This window comes from Ostrea edulis, chromosome 8 (assembly GCF_947568905.1).
Source record: "Ostrea edulis chromosome 8, xbOstEdul1.1, whole genome shotgun sequence".
NCBI classification, from domain to species: domain Eukaryota; kingdom Metazoa; phylum Mollusca; class Bivalvia; order Ostreida; family Ostreidae; genus Ostrea; species Ostrea edulis.
The window spans coordinates 16,580,320-16,598,605 of NC_079171.1; the positions used below are offsets into that span (position 1 = coordinate 16,580,320).

At 37.1% G+C, this 18,286-nt stretch overlaps 1 pseudogene; it reads left to right on the forward strand.

The window, feature by feature from the left end:
• Positions 1–16,333: 16,333 nt before the first annotated feature.
• On the forward strand, positions 16,334–18,286 carry LOC125662894 (uncharacterized; annotated as a pseudogene).

The window sequence follows — 18,286 nt, forward strand, 5'->3', positions numbered from 1 at the left end:
TATGCATAAAAAATCTTTAAACTCTTTTCTAGAACCATCGGTCATGATTAGTCACAGTGTGGATTCATAGCTTGGTTGGGGCTAAAATAGGAATTCAATGTTTCATATGACAATATATAAGGGAATTTTAAAACGTCTTTTTAATAGTAGCGGGGTCCACTTTATATTCTAATATCAAAAATTTCCCCAAGTTCTGTTGATTCAAGTGTATTTTTCTATCCAAATTATTGACTCTGGGATTAGGGTGGGCTACAGGCGCGGATCTAGACATTTTTCAAAGGAGGGGGGGGTTGAAGAGGAAATGCAGGGGTGGATCCAGGAATTGCGGTTACGGGGGGCGCCACTTTATGAGGCAGGGGGTTTGGGGGCCGCCTTGAGGCTCCCAGTGGGTCCAGGGAAGCTCCTGGATTTTACAGATTTTATAGGGCTTAAATTCATTTCTCCGGGAGTGGAAGAAATTATTGCTTCTTTTATCGTTTAGTACATTTGTGTAAAACAAGATACCACGATTTACCTTAAATTTGAAAATTTTAGGGGGGGGGCGCCGACTGCACCCCTCCCCCCTCCCCCCTCCTTAAATCCGCCACTGAAATGAGAGTTGTTATAACGTACGTTAACATAGTTAAACGACAACTTAACAGGAATGCTATCAATTTGTATTTCTAAATTCAAATTTGGATTAATGTTATTGTATAATTATCAGACGTAGATCTGTCACTCTTGATTTTAAAACGAATCCTGTTTTAAAATGCATTCCGATTTACTTCAATAAATGTAATATTACAGATACAAACTATATAAAAGATAATATGAATTATCATCACCTGATAGAAATGTTGACGCACAATTGTATAAACAATTTCCATCGCCTAGGATTTTAATAACTCTATAGTCATTCTCCTCTCTCTCTCTCTCTCTCTCTCTCTCTCTCTCTCTCTCTCTTTAGCGAATCCAAGGGGGGGGGGGGGGTTGCAACCCCCGTAACCCCCTCTAGATCCGCCACTGGGCTAAAATTGGATATGAAATGAGGTTTTTTTTAAAATATGATTTTTTAATTTTTTCTCTCTCACAAATATTGACATAAGACAAACGAACAGATATCATTTTTTTCTAAACACTTTCATACTCACACTCATACTTTTGTTGGTAGGTGCTTGCATTTTTAATATAATTGTAGAAGAAAAAATGATAACAATACTGAATAAATAAATAATAGAAGCTTCAAAATTAGGAGGAAAATATTGCTTGAAATGGTAAAATTATGATTTTTTTTTTTATGTTGTCAAAAAGTGTTTTCCATACATGCCAGGTATTTTCAATTTTTTGTATGTCTAGGTTCTGATACGCATTTACATTTTTCAACCTTGTATTTGTTGTATACATAGAACAATAATTTCAAAAATCTTGGCCATTTGTTGTTGTTTTTTCAAACAAGGAAAAATATATTGCTTTATATATAGGTTAAGGAAATTTACAATTCTGTTGTCTTTAGACTATGGGAGTTCACCGAATAAAATATTAAGTACCTATTCTTTTGGATGTTGTTTTATAAATGCGCATGCTCAGATTGCTCCACGATATAGACACTTTTTCACAGCCAATGAAAACGTGTTGAATTGTCTCAACAACATCATTACAAAAGGTACAACAATCAAAAGACACAACATTGATTTTTTAAAGATAATAATTGACAGGCAGAATTCTATGAAGTAATCTATATTGTAACCATTGGATAGTAGAGTCCTTGGTAGTCTTAAAACATATAGTAAAAACATCCTTAACACATATTTCTGTTCCATAAGCTACCAGATCTAAGTTCCACTTTGAAACAGAAGTAGGTATATCATGATTTACATTTAACTGTTTGCAAACAGATTTAGTACATTTAGTTTGCAAAATCAAAGGTTTATAATATAGTAGTAGTAGTTTATTTATTTATAGTGACATGTGTATATTCACAAACATTATGTAGTAGTAGTAGTAGTTTATTTATAGTGACACGTGTATATTCACAAACATTATGATGTAGTAGTAGTTTATTTATAGTGACATGTGTATATTCACAAACATTATGTAGCAGTAGTAGTAGTTTATTCATAGTGACACGTGTATATTCACAAACATTATGTTAACAGACAGTGTAAAAATAAATCAAACACCCGGCCCATCGGGCCTATGTGCCACTTTAAACACAAAACTTAAATGCAGTACATAAAGAAGAAAAGAAGAAGGGATATAGGGTGTAAAAGATCTATTGATGAAACCTTTGTTTTCAAACAATTTCAGATGAGTTGATATTGCACTCAATACCATGTTATATTGTATTATACAAACTTGGATATCAAATTTTTGTTGAAAAAAGTTATGTGATAAAAGATTCCCTTTGTCATCTAGGAAATCGTCAATGAGTTTCACACCCTTTTTTTAATACCAGCTTTTGATAAACAGTGTTTTCATACCCACTCTAATATTTGAATTATACCACACAGGAATGCTGGGATAGGTTTCCTTGTAGAAATTGTTGTCAAAGGATTCTATTACATGGAGCATAGAATTAAAAACGTCTTGCCAAAACATATTGTTTTCTGGAATGACCCATTCAGAGATAAATGCATCTCCAAAATCAAGTAATTTGTGAACAAAATCATGACCATTAATTGCTTCAAAAATATCTACCCAGGATGTTTTCCCCACCAATAACCTTTTCAACCATGAACATTTTAAAGACATGATAAAATTTTTGATGTCCACCATGTTTAGACCTCCATGTTGGTTGTCTTGAGTTACAATTGGGGGTTATCACTGTAAAAATGGCACGTTTTCATCTGTGGAATGGCCAAAACTAATTCGCACCACGGTGCTAATAACAGGAGTGGCATAATCTTGTTATTCGCTCCGCGATTAAGTGTAAGATTTATTTTTCCTTTAGTAAGAGTTATTTGCTCTTTAAATTTGGTTTATTCCGTTAAATTACTATATGAATATGCAAATTTTCAAACATTTGCATATGGCACAGAAGAAAGAAGTATAAATTAAAACACCTTGTGGGTGGGGGTGGGGGATAACATGATTATACCTAAACACGTAGTCATGGTCATGCTTTGAGACTCATTCAATAGCCTTCCATCAAAGGTACAGGTAATGTATAGGACTGTTTACAGCCATTTACAGGACTTGATTCACTACATGTATTGCAACACATTCAAAGTCCGTGCAAAAATGAGAACATGGAAATACATTGACATGATGACAAACGATTAATGTTCCTGTATGCAATAAATTGTTAAAAATTAGTTAAAAATGTACACAAATGCATTTCTCCTGTACATGAAATCAAATACACTGCCCTTTGTACGCAATGAAAGACATGGACCTCAACATGATTTTGAATTTATTGTTTTCATTTACAAATTTATTCATCGCAATTTAAGTCAAAGCCCCCCCCCCCCCCTTTAATAAAATGCAAATATGCATTACTGTTCATCTTAATACGTGGTATTTATTAAGTTGCGACATTAATTTTAAGAGAAACATTTATTCTTGTCTATAACAGAATAAAGTACAAATATGCATTAAAGTTCAACTTGAATTTATATTCCGTTATCAAATTAAAGCTGACATGAATTAATAAATATAGTATAATTCTATATGTCCGCCATATTTCTCTGCTAATCCGCCATATTAGTTGGAATTTCTATTGTAATTTCTATTCTATCAGGGTTCGCATGGTATATAAGGGGACGAGCTTTGCTGATAACATGATGATAACATCAAAAACTATGACTTTTCAACACTTTACAGGCCCATTCCTAACGAAAAATTAAAGACTAGACTTTTTGACACCAAAGACAGTTGCTTTTCAACAAGAGGCCCATGGGCCACATCGCTCATATTTAAAGATTTTTCCCATATATTCGCATGTAAAACTTTGATCCCCTATTGTGGCCCAACCTACTCCCAGGGGACAGGATTTTTACAAAATTGAATCTGTACTATGTCAGGAAGCTTTCATGTAAATGTTAACTTTTCTGGCCAGTGATTTTTCATCAGAAGATTTTTAACGATTTTCCCTATATATTTGTATGTAAAATTTTGATTCCCTATTGTGGCCTCATCTTACCCCCGGGGACCATGATTTTTACAAACGTCAATCTGCACTATGTCAGAAAGCTTTTGTGCAAATGTAAACTTCTTTAGCCCAATGGTTCTTAAAGCTGTATGGTCCGAATTACATTTTTTTTCCATCTCGTAAAAACGCTATTAAATCATCGCACGTATGTAGTTATGAGGCTGTATGACATGTCATACATTATTTCACTTGCTTTAACAATATTATTTAATTCTAAATCGGTATTTACAAACAACCGCGTCACTCTGCCATTTCAAGTGACAGTCACGTGACCAGTTCAAACTTTCAGATCAACAGTGGTCTTATCTGTGTAAAGCTGTGTATTTTGTTACAACATTACCGTGCCATAAGTTTAATAGAAATAAAAATATCAAATACCTCTTAGTAATTCGTTGTTTTACGCTCTTTCAGCCTTAAAACTAGACAGTTGCGTATGAGTTAATACATCATGTTGGATTCCGGCATAATCCTGTTATTAGCACTGCGGTGCTAATAATATTTGACGTTTTTTTTTTTTTACGTAACGTCAGAAGCGTTAAAAGTTATAAATATATCATTATTTGGTGATCTCTAATGAAATTTCTGTATAAAATAAAATCCAGAGAAAATTCAAAATTTTATTTTTTATTCGTATTTGAAATAAATGGTCATCCCATACTAAAAATGGCACGTTTTGATCTGTGGAATGCGCAAAACTAATTCGCACCGCGGTGCTAATAACAGGAGTATATATAGAGAGACGATGTTTTAAAAATCAAGATTATAAGCTCTACGAAGGGAAGTATTCCCGGGAAAAGGGTTTCTTTGGGGGAGTTCATAAAAAAAAAAAAAATGAGGCTTGGAGATTTTGGGGGGTTATCACTGTAACAAGAATAGATATGGGTTACCCCATATCCAAGATATTCGACTTTTAATTTACTTGAATTTTCACTATGCTCAGCTGATCTCTACGAAAAGACTGCATTTGTTATGAAACTGGTGTATAGTCCTTCATGTCCGTAGCAAATACCGTTACCAGTCTTTTGTCACTAGCAAACAGTGCACACACAGGTGCTTGCAAGACATATGAAAAAATGGATAGATGGCACAAATACGGTACAAAGATATTTATGCTTTTTTGTCGAATGATAAAGAAGGAAATCAAGGAAGTTGGGGATTAGCAAATTTATTAAAATACAGCAGAAAAATATAGCTTTAAAAATACTACATGAGAATGCGTATACCTATTAATATAACCTATTGGGGCACATACTCTGTGCAGGCTTAATTTTTGCTAAAAATGATCATTTTTATCACAAAATTTCCCTATCAAACCAGTCTTATTTCATCATTCTTCCCAAATTTTTCCTTTTATATTTGTATGGAAATTCAAAGCAAAGACATGAAATTATTTTTACCATGTAACAAATTAATGTGAACTTTAGAATGGCAAAAACAAGAAGGATTGATGTAATCTACACTTTCTCCAAATTTTGTGTATGGTATTATATAAATATTGCATGTAGTTGAGGGTAACATTGAAAATTTCAATGTTACCCTCAACTACATGCAATATTTGTTTTATTATACTGAATGTTATGTAAACAGGAAAGCAGAAAAACTTACGTCTGTTGACATTTGATCAATAACTGTCACTGCGATATTTCGTATATCGATGCGGGTAATCCCGTTTATTGCAAACGCTCAAATGACGTCGTCTAACAATCTACGGCGAACCGTACGCGCATAAATTTGACGCATGTGATAATTTTTTTTATAATATCACCCGTTGTCAAGTACTGTTACCCGTTGCTAGATATTATTACCCTGGGGCGCGTGCTTTCTGTTCTCAGAGGGTAACAATATGTTTTTTCAAATGCTTCTCGACCAATCAGATTCGAGTATTTTACATGAAAGTATAATAAAAACCTTAACAGCAAAGAAACCCTTAAAAAAATAAATAGACATGTATAATTATGTCACACTGAATACATTGCAAATATCTTCAGACTGGTGATCTTCACCTTTTAATTGTGGTCCGAATCCAGGTGTTGAGTGTTGTGTATATATATATATATATATATATATATATATATATATATATATATATATATGCATTCCGTCATTAAACAACGGGAAAACCCCACATAAATTAATGATTAACATTCTCTCTCAGAAGAAATTGTATGATAATTAACGAACAATATTCATCAAAGTAATATGATTAATGCAATAGTATAATCAATCGTGAAAAATTTTTCAATCGAATGACCTATATTTCGTGAAAAGACTGAGGAGGCAGCTAGCGTAGGAATATGAACACTTCTTATATACATTTCTAGGGGAAAAGTGATTTTTCTTAAAAACATTTTGTTTTCTCCCACGTATTACATACACATCGATATTCTATACATTTGTTGTAATCCTGTATCTGCTGATCATGGATGGAACTATATTTTTTCAGAGCAATTGTGTGAAGAGTACCTGAATCCAGTAATAAATCTTGAATAGATAGTATGCACTGATCGAATATATTAAAAATGGCACGTTTTCATCTGTGGAATGGCCAAAACTAATTCGCACCGCGGTGCTAATATCAGGAGTGGTATAATCTTGTTATTCGCTCCGCGATAAAGTGTAAGATTTATTTTTCCTTTAGTAAGAGTTATTTGCTCTTTAAATTTGGTTTATTCCGTTAAATTACTATAGGAATATGCAAATTTCAAACATTTGCATATGGCACAGAAGAAAGAAGTATAAATTATAACAATTCGTCCCGCGGGGCGAATAACATGATTATTCCTAAACACGTAGTAGACGGTCATGTTTTGTGACTCATTAACCATCACACAAACAATCCTACATTAAGCACCCCTTTTCGTAGACAACGAGAACATCACTGGATCAGGACCCTAGGCACTGAATTTCCATATGGAAGCAATGATAATGTATATGATGTGGGAAATTTGACTAGTCCACAAGGAAATAACGTTAATGTGATGGGACTCTTTCCCAATACCCAAAGACGAAAACGCAGTCACGGACATCGTTCATATAAAAGACCAAGTATAAATGATGTCACGTTTGATTCACTTTTGCCTCACGTCAACAGACAATTGGGTCCACATCATATTCGTACAAAACTTTACTCTATTCCATTGAGGGTTTTACATACGTTATTTGAAGAAGCTATGGCTAGTCTATACTTGGATTTTTCAACACCTGAATATAGACTGAACTCTATGATTATGGATGTTGCCTACCACAGGCTCTATAAACCAGCACGGACCATGGATGATATTCCTTCCAAATCATGCCGTCAGTTCCTTAAAGAGACACTACAGCTCATTTTCCACATTTTAATAAAGTGCTTTTAAAAACATGTATTAATAAAATGATAAAAATCATATCGATACTGACAATTTTGAACAATTGAATGCATCAATTTACTCTAAACTGAGCTTCGAAGATCATCCGGAATTCAAAGGTGTCTTCATGCTGACTCGGACTTTTGAATGGTTATTTACATCACGTGGTTTTGAATGACAGCGAAGGTGTTGTGTAAGAAATTATTTAAATTCCACACTCACCTTTCAAGTATAAAATTATTCCCTGCTCATTATAATAAGTAAATAATTATATAAATCATTATTTCAACAGAAACCCTCCCATGTTCCTATCGACCGATGTTTTTACAACTAGGTAACACGTGTCGTGTTCAGATAAAAATAACACTTACTTTTAAAGCAGTGTCTTCGCGGCTAGTCCCAGTGGTAGATTTAGGGGGGCCAGGATCTCCCTCCCTTTTTTCGCCACAAATTGTGAGTGAAACTCTAAATTTTGCACCCAGAATGGCCGATTACTTTGGCTGATATTGGACTTTCACATCCCCCTTCGGAAATCCTAGATCCGCCACTGAGTTACAGTCGTTTCTCCTAGCTCTTTGTTTTCCAACGGTCATACTGATCCCAAGGTCAATTTTATTTCACGTATGAGTTTTATCTCATTTTATTTTTACCTCTTTTCTCACAGAATCTTTCAAAATTCTGGATCTATCCACTACACTTTCTCTCACTGGACGACATGCTCCACTGTTTACTGTCTATGCGCATACGTCTGAAGACCGAAGGAGGAGACTCGATATTTTTTGTATAGGCCATCAAAAAGTATTAATTTTTATGTTAAAACAAGAATTTTTAACTTTAGATAAGTGTTATTTTCGCAAAGTTCATACATTCAACAATGCAACAAAAATTGAGAAAGCCCTGAGAAAATTGTTATTCATGATTTTTGCGCAAAATGAGCTGTAGTGTCTCTTTAAGCTCAAATTTACAAACAAAGGAATAGATGCCGTCAACATAAGCAACATTCTTCGTTATAAAAGAGTTCAGTCGTGTACTCCAACTTATTTCAAGTTCAAGTCTACACCCTGTATTTCCTACAGCTATACTTCTACTATTGCATCCAAACTTTTTAATTATAAACAAACTTTGCAGTGCTTAGATATGACCATCTTATACGTAATCCACCAACATGTTCTTGTTCTTCATCTTCTTTCAACTATAGTCCAGCTGGACATGTCATTACTGGTGATGTTGATATAGTTGAAAATGAGGACCTCAAATCACTTATTCTTAAAGGTCCTAAATACAGAGAACCTCGGTCATGAAACTGTTTCTTCACAAAAATATACAAAATGTCTTTAAAAATTAGGAAATCTATCACATAATAGACTTCACAAAGATATCAATAAAACATAGTTTAATTTTAATAAGGTTTTCTTTTTTTTTTACAATAATATCGGAACAGACTCCAACAAAAATTATGTTTCTATCATGCATAAATCTAAATAAATCATCAATTTTGCAAACTCTGATAACATCATAGGAGGATGGAATTACTTTAAGTCATGACTCCGTGGGGATAGGGTAGTTGAACATGGGGTCAAATATTTCGTGGATATAAAGAGGATGAAAAAATGTTTTTAAAATCTCCTGAAGAACAGCAGGGCCAAGGTAACATAAGTGAGCATCGTGGCCCATGGGCATCTTCTTCATGGATACTATCGAATTCAAGTTTTTTTTCCTATGGTCTCGGTCTATGGATGGTTTTCTAAGAAGCTGCTAGCGTATCTGAGCTTATTGGTTGCTAGCTTCAAACCGATGAAGCTTCTACATCTGTTGATTTTCTCTATATGTCATAGAGGTGGCATTTAGGGACAATTTTTCGGGTTCTGAAACATGTGGGTAGGGGGTATACATCAAAGTCAGATTATGACAGACGAATGAGACGAATGAATACTCACATTTCCCTTTTATGTCAATACTTTATTTTATATTGGTACACAAAACATGCTCTGAGCAGGTGCCCCTGTCTCGCTTTCATTTTCTCTGCTTTGGGCTAATCAGCTCCACCCGCACACCATCACAGTACCGTGTGAGGGGATTTAGACACTGTATACAATCAAGCACCCTGTCTGTCCCTCTTAAAATTCTACCTTTCATATGGGGCCATCCATTTTCCCTCTCAGCTACAGATCTTTTGCTGGTCCATGCATGTTTTACTTGAATTTCTTCAGCAACTGACCACATGTTTTGCACCCATCTATATGTTAGGAATCATAGCGACACCTACATGTTGCATATCAACGTTTTTAATTGAGCACTCAGCTACATTTGATATACATCCTAAAATTATTGTATACATTTTTACATATGTAATATCACTTCAAATTTGGAGTATTTCCGGTTTTTAAGAAAATTGACGGACCTTTAGTGCTACCATAGTGACATTATCTCATAGTTTATACGTATTGTTGTGCTGGTCAATTACCTCGGACTGCAGGAATTCGGTCTGGGGTCCAGTACACGATGTTCTCTGAAGCGAGGCGGGATCAACACTGAAGAGGCATCTGGTTAATTCGTGCCCTTACATATTCGATTCCACTACACTCCTCCCCGTGGTATTTTTTGGACATGGTTACAGCGATGTAATAATTAAGTAAAAAAAAAACCCCCAAAAAAACAAAAAACAAACAACAAAACAAAACGAAAACTTATATACAATTATATATACAACAGGGATGGTGATTTTAACCACTAAGGTCAAAATCTGCCAAGGAATTAGGAAGCTTAACACACCGCTGTGGTCTTTTAATAGCTTCCTTTGCGGGCTTACGTCTTAGACACACAGATGTTTCTTCATTTGACACTTCCAGTTTTCTCTTGTCATTCAGAGACTCGAAGGGGACCTCCATAGAGTTTTCATCAGTATATTCTGGTGTTGTTTCCGACCATGGTGGTGATGTCTGTGGTGGAGGGAATTGTGAGGAAATGTTGTGTCTCAACCGACTTAACCACAGAGGGATTTCTCTATCAGAGCATAACTTTAGTCGATCATGGTGCACCACTTTGCTTTTCTTTCGATCTCTGATCCGATATAAAACAGATGACAATTTGTCTTCTACAACGTATGGTTCAATCCATGGCTTCCGCAGTTTCTTTGACTGGCCAATCTTAGTGGACGAGTCTATCATGTAGACAAGATCACCAACATTGTATGCGTGGTTATGGAGACGCATGCCGTACGTACGTTTTTGTCTTATCTGTGCACTTTGTAGATTTTCCCGAGCAATAGTGTGGACTTGTGACAAAACTTCTTCCAATTCCTCTACATATTCAGCCGGGACTTTGGTCTCCTGTTTTTCACCTACACCCATCATGATATCCATTGGTTGCAGAATTTCTCGTCCTAGCATCATTTTGTTATCTGTAAATCCTGTCTGTCTGTTCACGGTAGCCCTAATGGCACCAGCAATGAGCTGTAGGTGTCGATCGCATTGTCGCTGGAAACGCACATTTTTCAAATAGCAATGGATTGACTGCAAGATGGTTCTATTGTATTGTTATATTTGTCCATTTGCACATGGTCTGTATGGAGTCGTGCGTGTCTTTGAGATCTCCAACAGTTTACAAAGTTTTCGGAATAGGTCACTCATGAAGTTCTTGCTCTGATCTGAATGGATTTGAAGGGGGCATCCCATCCGTGCAATAAATCCTTCAACCAGTGACATTGCTACTTGCTCGGCTCCTTGGTTAGGGAGTGCATAGCATTCCAACCACTTGGTAAATTGATCAATCATCATGACAATGTAGCGATTACCTCTGTTAGATTCTATGAATAGTCCTAGAATATCTATATGTATTCTCTCCATGGGAATACCGGCATGGCACTGGCCAAGTGGGGCTTTCGGCTGAATGTGAGGCTTTTTGCTGGTATTGCACTCCTTGCAAGTTTTGACATACGTTTTACAGTCTTGGGTCACACCATACCAAATATATTTTGATCGTACCCTCTGCAGTGTTTTCTGCTCTCCATGGTGGCTTGCGCATTTTGAGTCATGGCAACCTGACAACACTGTTCCTCTAAGTGTTTTTGGAACAAGCAACAGTGTTGTTTCTGATGTATCATCATCTACCCAAGTGTAATAGAGAACACCTTTAATAACTCGGAGTAGGTCCTGGCAGCTCCACCAATGTTTTACTGCTGAACTGGATAGGGAAAGCTCAATTTCACTCGGGCCACTTCCTGTTTTCCACCAAAGAAGTTGTTTCAGTTCCTGATCATTTTCTTGAGCTTCCTTCAACTCTTTGTGGCTAAATGTTTCGGACCAATTACATGTTTCATTAGGCTGATCAGATTTGGATTCATCTGCAAGAAATTTAGTATGTGTTATACGAACGGCTAGTGGGACAACATCATCAACATCTTCCCCAAACCTACTCCACTGGCTTTGAACTCTCTCGCAGTACTTGCATCCCCCACATGGCAATTCACTTAAAAACTTTACCTGCATCATAGCAATCACATCGGGATTCTGTGGGTGGTGCTGTGTTTTTTTTCACTTCTGTGTTGTATTGTCATATTGTACTGGGACAATTTCTCCAGCCATCTCGCGAGCTGGCCTTCTATATTTTTAAATCCCGTAAGCCATGCTAGACTATGGTGGTCCGTTCGTATAATAAATGGCTTTCCAAGGAGATAAAACCTGAATTGTCTGGTGAAAGCGACAATAGCCAGGAGTTATTTCCTTGTTGTACAATACCGTCTTTGGGCTGATGATAGAGTTTTGCTTGCATAACTTATAAGCAATTCTTTGTTATTCTGTATTTGGGACAGTTCAGCACCTACTGCATAATCGGATGCGTCTATATTAAGTATGAATAGGTCTTTTGAATTTGGGAATGCTAATATTGCTGGCTGGGACATTGCGTGTCGAAGGGATTTGAACGCATTGTCTTGTACTTCACCCCACACAAATGTACTTCTTGGTTTTGTGAGATCATACAATGGAGTCGCTGAGATGGCAAAATCCTTAATGTGTTCCCTGTGGTAGTTCATATAGCCCAGAAAAGTCTCCACTTCTTTACGATTTTTGGGTACAGGCCATTGGGCCACACATTGTATGCTACCTGGAGTAACTGCTACACCTTTTTCGCTGACCACTCTGCCAAGGAACTGTATCTCTTTTCTGAACATCGTACATTTCCTTGGTTTTAACTTTAAGTTGTGTTGTTTCAATCTGGTAAGAACTGTTCGGAGATTGGAAAGGTGATCATCGAAAGAGTTTCCAAGTACAATTACATCATCCAGGTATGCCAAACATTCTTTCCAATTCAATCCCTGTAAGACAAGCTGGATCATTCGTTGGAATGTAGCGGAACTATTACAAGTGCCAAAGGGCATCCTTACAAACTCGAACAATCCATATTTAGTTATGAAAGCTAATTTAGGGCGGTCGAGGGGATCCACTTCTATTTGATAATAGCCATGTGCCATGTCTAATGTGCTGAGATAAACATTTCCACTAAGGGCATCCATGCACTCTTCAATATTCGCTAGTGGAAAGGCATCTTTCTTTGTCAAACTATTCACTTTTCTGAAATCAACACAATAGCGCACAGAGCCATCCTTTTTGCGGACAAGTACTGGGGCAGATGCCCATTCAGATTTTGATGTCACTATTAACTCCATTATCTAACAAGTTTTTCAAATGTGCTTCTTCTTCCTTTTCGAAACCTAATGGAGTTCGTCTTAGCTTAGCACGGACTGGCTGAGCATCCCCAGTATTCACCTTGTGACTGATTCCCTTGAAAAGGTCTATGTCCATGTCATCTCGCGCGAAAACTTCCTGAAACTCGATGAGCAATTCTCGAACTTTGTCCGCTTGGCTCTTTGGTAGGTTTTCCACAGATCTCCTTTCCAAGTCTAACAAATAATCAGGTAGTTCTGTAAGTGTTTTACTACTCTGAATATCATTTTGAATCTCCAGGTGGTCTTCGATTACTTTGTCAATTGGTGTCACAGTTCCCAGAACATGGTGTTTTGGTAGGACCACTCGGTGTGTCGACACATTTTGCAACAAGATAGGCACATCCTCAAACTCCTGTCTCGTGATGGAGTAAGGGGAAAGTAAACCCTTTATACTCTGCGAAGGCTGTGCCATAACCTCTCCTTCCATGGTAGCATCTAATTTGCCAACTACGCGTACTGCAGTATGGGGTAAAATTCTCAGTTTTTTCTGTAGCAAGACTCTAGCCACATTGATAGGATTTTTGTCAGCTTTGGGCACCTCTGCTTTAATCCTTATTCCTTGACTGTTGATGCTTTGATCAGCGAGGTCAATAAGTGTCTTATTAGTAGAAAGGAAATCAAGGCCAATTATGACTTGATCAGTGATTTCTGCTACTATAACAGGCCATTCGAACTTAACTCCCTCAATTTCAAGAACTGCATCATGGGAATAATGAGGTTTTATCAAACTGTTCCCACCAATACCCTTTAGGGTCACCTCTCTGCCAATATTTAATGGTGGTGTCAGCGAATTGGCTAGCCTCTTATTTATGACCGAAATCTGTGCTGCTGTGTCGACAATGGCTTTAACAGGTGTGCCATTTATTTTAATATCGATCAGTAAGTTTTGTGGTCTAACTTTGCATTCATAGAGTCTCATATCAAATGTTGGTCTATGATTAACTTGTTTTTTACAGTCTATTGCAAAGTGGCCCATTTCCCCACAATTATAGCAGGAACTTCCTCTGGCTGGGGAGGGTGATCTTGGTTGACCTATGGTCCTCTGAGGGGATCTTTGTCGACTTGAGAGTGAGTTTTACTTTATAAGCTTATCAATCTTGGAATTTACTGTTTCCAAACCCAACTTTCAGGAGTCAACATCTGCTGTAAGCTTATCCACTCGAGTCTGAGGGTGGACTGTGCGAGAACAAAATTCTGATTCTTCATCACTGTCACTGTAAGTATCATTGAACCGAACTTTCCTGACTTCAGGCTTACGGGCTCCTAATATAAGTCTTTGGTTGTTAATAGCTGCCTTAACATGCTGTAGGGCACTTTCTAAGGTTGTTGGATCTTTGTCCATGGCTGTTAATGCTTCCCGTTAGTTCTCAATGCTCTTTAGAAAAGTATCTGTGGCAATTGTATCTATGACACTTTCAGGAGCGTCAGGATATCCTTCTGCCACCATTTCTTGTACAAGTTCGGCAAACTCCTCAACCGACTTGTTCTCCTGCTTAATATCTTGAAGCTTTCTTCGAACAGTAAGGGGTAAATCCTTTTGCCCAAATCTTGACTTGAATTTCTTGCATAGGTCCTTGTAGTTATTTTGGACAGGTTTAGCACATGTGCAATAGAATTTTAGTGCTTTGTCTCGCAAGGATTCAATAATAATAATAATAATAAAAGTACACTTATATAGCGCCTTATCTAAAAATACTCTAAAGCGCTGTACAACATAATAAAAATTTACAATTGATAATTAAAAGAAAAACCATAGAATACACAACGAATAATCCTTACACATAAAAGCATGAATGCAGCATTATGTCATAATGGATAAAAAGTACAAATCAAGACAATTTAAAGTATAAAATATGATGCAAGCATACAACGTCCTAAATATATGAAAAACAAACAAGTAAAACCACTCAAAGGAATCTAAAACACAAATGTGCCCAAAGCTCATTAAATTCAACAGTACATAGCTATTTAAAGGTTATAGGATTGACAGAAAAGATGAGTTTTTAACAGACATTTAAAACATTCAAGATTTTTGCCGTTTCTGAGCTGGCTAGGCAGATTGTTCCAGAGTGTAGATGCAGCCTTGTCGAATCTGCGTTCACCGTAGGTCTTAGTTCTGACTGATGGTACAGTTAATAGGTTTGCGGTTTCTGAACGCAGGGCTCTTGTCGGGTTGTATGGAATAATGAGTTCCGTTAGATATCCTGGAGCCAGGTTATGGAGACTTTTAAACACATAAAGGGGAATTTTGTACTGGATACGATAATCAACGGGAAGCCAATGAAGATTGATCAGAACAGGTGTGATATGATCGTGTTTTCTAGTCCGTGTAATTATCCTTGCAGCGGTGTTTTGAATTCGCTGGAGTTTGTTTGTGAATTGTTTGTTGATTCCATACAATAAAGCGTTACAATCAGTCTTACAATCCTGTCGAACTGGACTTTGAATGGGCATCACTCAGTGCGTCCGTCAAATGTAGTCATCTTAGGAGGGGATGGTCCATCATTGTGGGAACCAATTGGGCCAAAATGTTTCCAGCCACTATTGGTTCCACTTTTCGAGTTGAATTTTCCAGTTGAAGTATGTGTTACACTGCTTGTCGGACCAGACTTAGTCAAGCCACTGTTAGCAGAACTACTAGTCAGTTCTGCACTGGCTTCCAGTTCCGATTCACTAGTTTCTGGCTTCGAACTTCTTTGAATGTCTACATTGGATGAACTGTCTCTTCCATAAAGGCCTTGTGGTGCTAGTTTATCAACAAAATCCCCTTTCACAAATAATTCTGATTTGCTCTCTGACAGCTCTCTTTCTGATTTGCTCTCCCACAGCCTTCTTTCCATTTGTTCCATCATGTAAGCCATCCTCTTCCTTTCCTCATCATAATTTCTTTGCATTGTTTTATAGTGTTCATGGTTTTCTTTTATCTTGATTGTGAAGTCTTTTGACACATTGTCCAATGCTATTCTTTATTCCTCATCTTTTATCTCTTTTATTGAGTCAATCAGTGTAGTCGGAATTTCAAAGGAAATCTTTTCTTCTGTTAGCAATTTTTGTAGAATTGCAGCAGTGTTTTGTAGGTTTTCCTCCACATCTTGGAAGGTGATATAACCCTTTTTGTCCCTAAATTTAAGAATGGCGGCCGTTCGTTGTGCGCCAATTCCCTCAAGGGTCAAGAGGTCGTCCATGGATGCCGTATTAAGGTTTGTCATATTTGAAAATATGTTGGCAACCTAGAGCGAGTTTAACTCTTCTTCTGATACGTGATTTCCTAGATGTCGTCCTTCGACGTTTAAAACAATTACAGTTAATATTGTCTGTTAATCTTTTTTGTCCAAATAAGTCCTAAATCTGTGTCTGCACGTATACTATCATAGGATGCAGCAAATTTATAAAATACACGCACTCGAGAGGGACCACCTTTCTTTTTGTTTGTATCCTTGCGATGGCGTTTAAGGTCACAAATGAATGGTAGAGTTCTTTCACTAAGAATTTCTCTGAATGCAGAATTTAGCAATTCAATTTTTTTCAATATGGCAGGAACTGCGTTCCGTACCAACAAACGAGAACGCGCCAAAATGACAATCCTCAAAACGAATAAACTATTGCCGAAAATTAAAATCTGTGACTTAAAGATTTTAGAAAAACTTTGGGGGGGGGGGGGGGGGATGCACAACATTTTCAGGTCGAATTTCCCCGGCACTCCTACCGTTTATCCGCGGAAAAGTGCTAGAAACTATAATTATGGCAGGGTTACTGAATATCCAAGCTGTTTGCATAAGCATCCCACTTCTGACACCAATGTTGTGCTGGTCAATTACCTCGGACTGCAGGAATTCAGTCTGGGGTCGAGTACACGATGTTCTCTGAAGCGAGGCAGGATCAACACTGAAGAGGCATCTGGTTAATTCGTGCCCCTACATATTCGATTCCACTACACTATGTTCATTCATGCAAGCAAATTGCATCTATAGCAAACATACATATTCAAAATGACAATATCGAAAATGGACGATCTTAAAACTATGAGCACAAAATATGTATATGTAATGGGCATCGTATTTTATTTCGTACACTGAAGTAAGGTATAGCACTCTATACTTCCGCGTTTCCTCGAATCACAAGCCCTATAAGGTGATCGGGATCGAGATCTAATTAAAATACTGTAACTTCTTTCTTCCGCTGGCTTCGCTCATGATTGTATATTGTCTAACGTCTCTCTTGAGAATTTTTCACTCATATGGAGACGTATCCATTGTTGGTAGAGGATACTGAGGACCTATTCTAAACCGGATCCCAACGGGATCGGCTTCGCTAATAAGCAGACGCATTTTAGCAGGTAGTGTTCTAACGATAAGAATCCTTATATTACACCTTCGCTTATATATGCTAATTTTCATAGATTTTTATTGAAATTAAAGGCACATTGTGCATTTTTAGACACGTTGTGTGTCTTTGTTGGCACATTGTGCTTACTATTTCACGAGATGGATTTTGACAAGGATAACCAAATCAACAATATTCGTTCAGACTCGGAGGGACCCGTATGAATCGGGCGAATATTCTGAGAAATTTAACCTCTCTGACTTAAAGGTCAAGACTATTCTGATGTGCTCTCTTTGGAGGCAGACTCAGACGGGGAGAAATTTGACCCAACCGAGGGCGAAAGTTCTTTCTCGCTTGAAGGCAGATGGCTGCATATATAGTCAAAGATATATTTGGTCAATATTTAACCGAGGAAAGCATCAAACACATCATCTTAGATGCTGCTCTGGTGCCGGCTAACACTGTGTTCCTCGCAAAGTAGACGAATTTGTGGAGGATTTCATTGACTATAACTCAATGAAATACCTTATGCAAAAAGCCTTGCTTTTATTCAAAAGAAAGTCACTCAAATCATGGGCCGTTGGCCAAAAACTGGCAGGTCACAGAGCGCGGAAAGGCCAAGAAGATAACTCCAGGTACATAGTTCTCGACATACTCAAAATTGTAGAGCAAGCTGTGATCTAGGATGGCCAGGCAAACGCTACTTGTCTACACGAGTGCCGTTTAAATTTTATGGCAAAAATCATGAAGGGGGTAAAATGA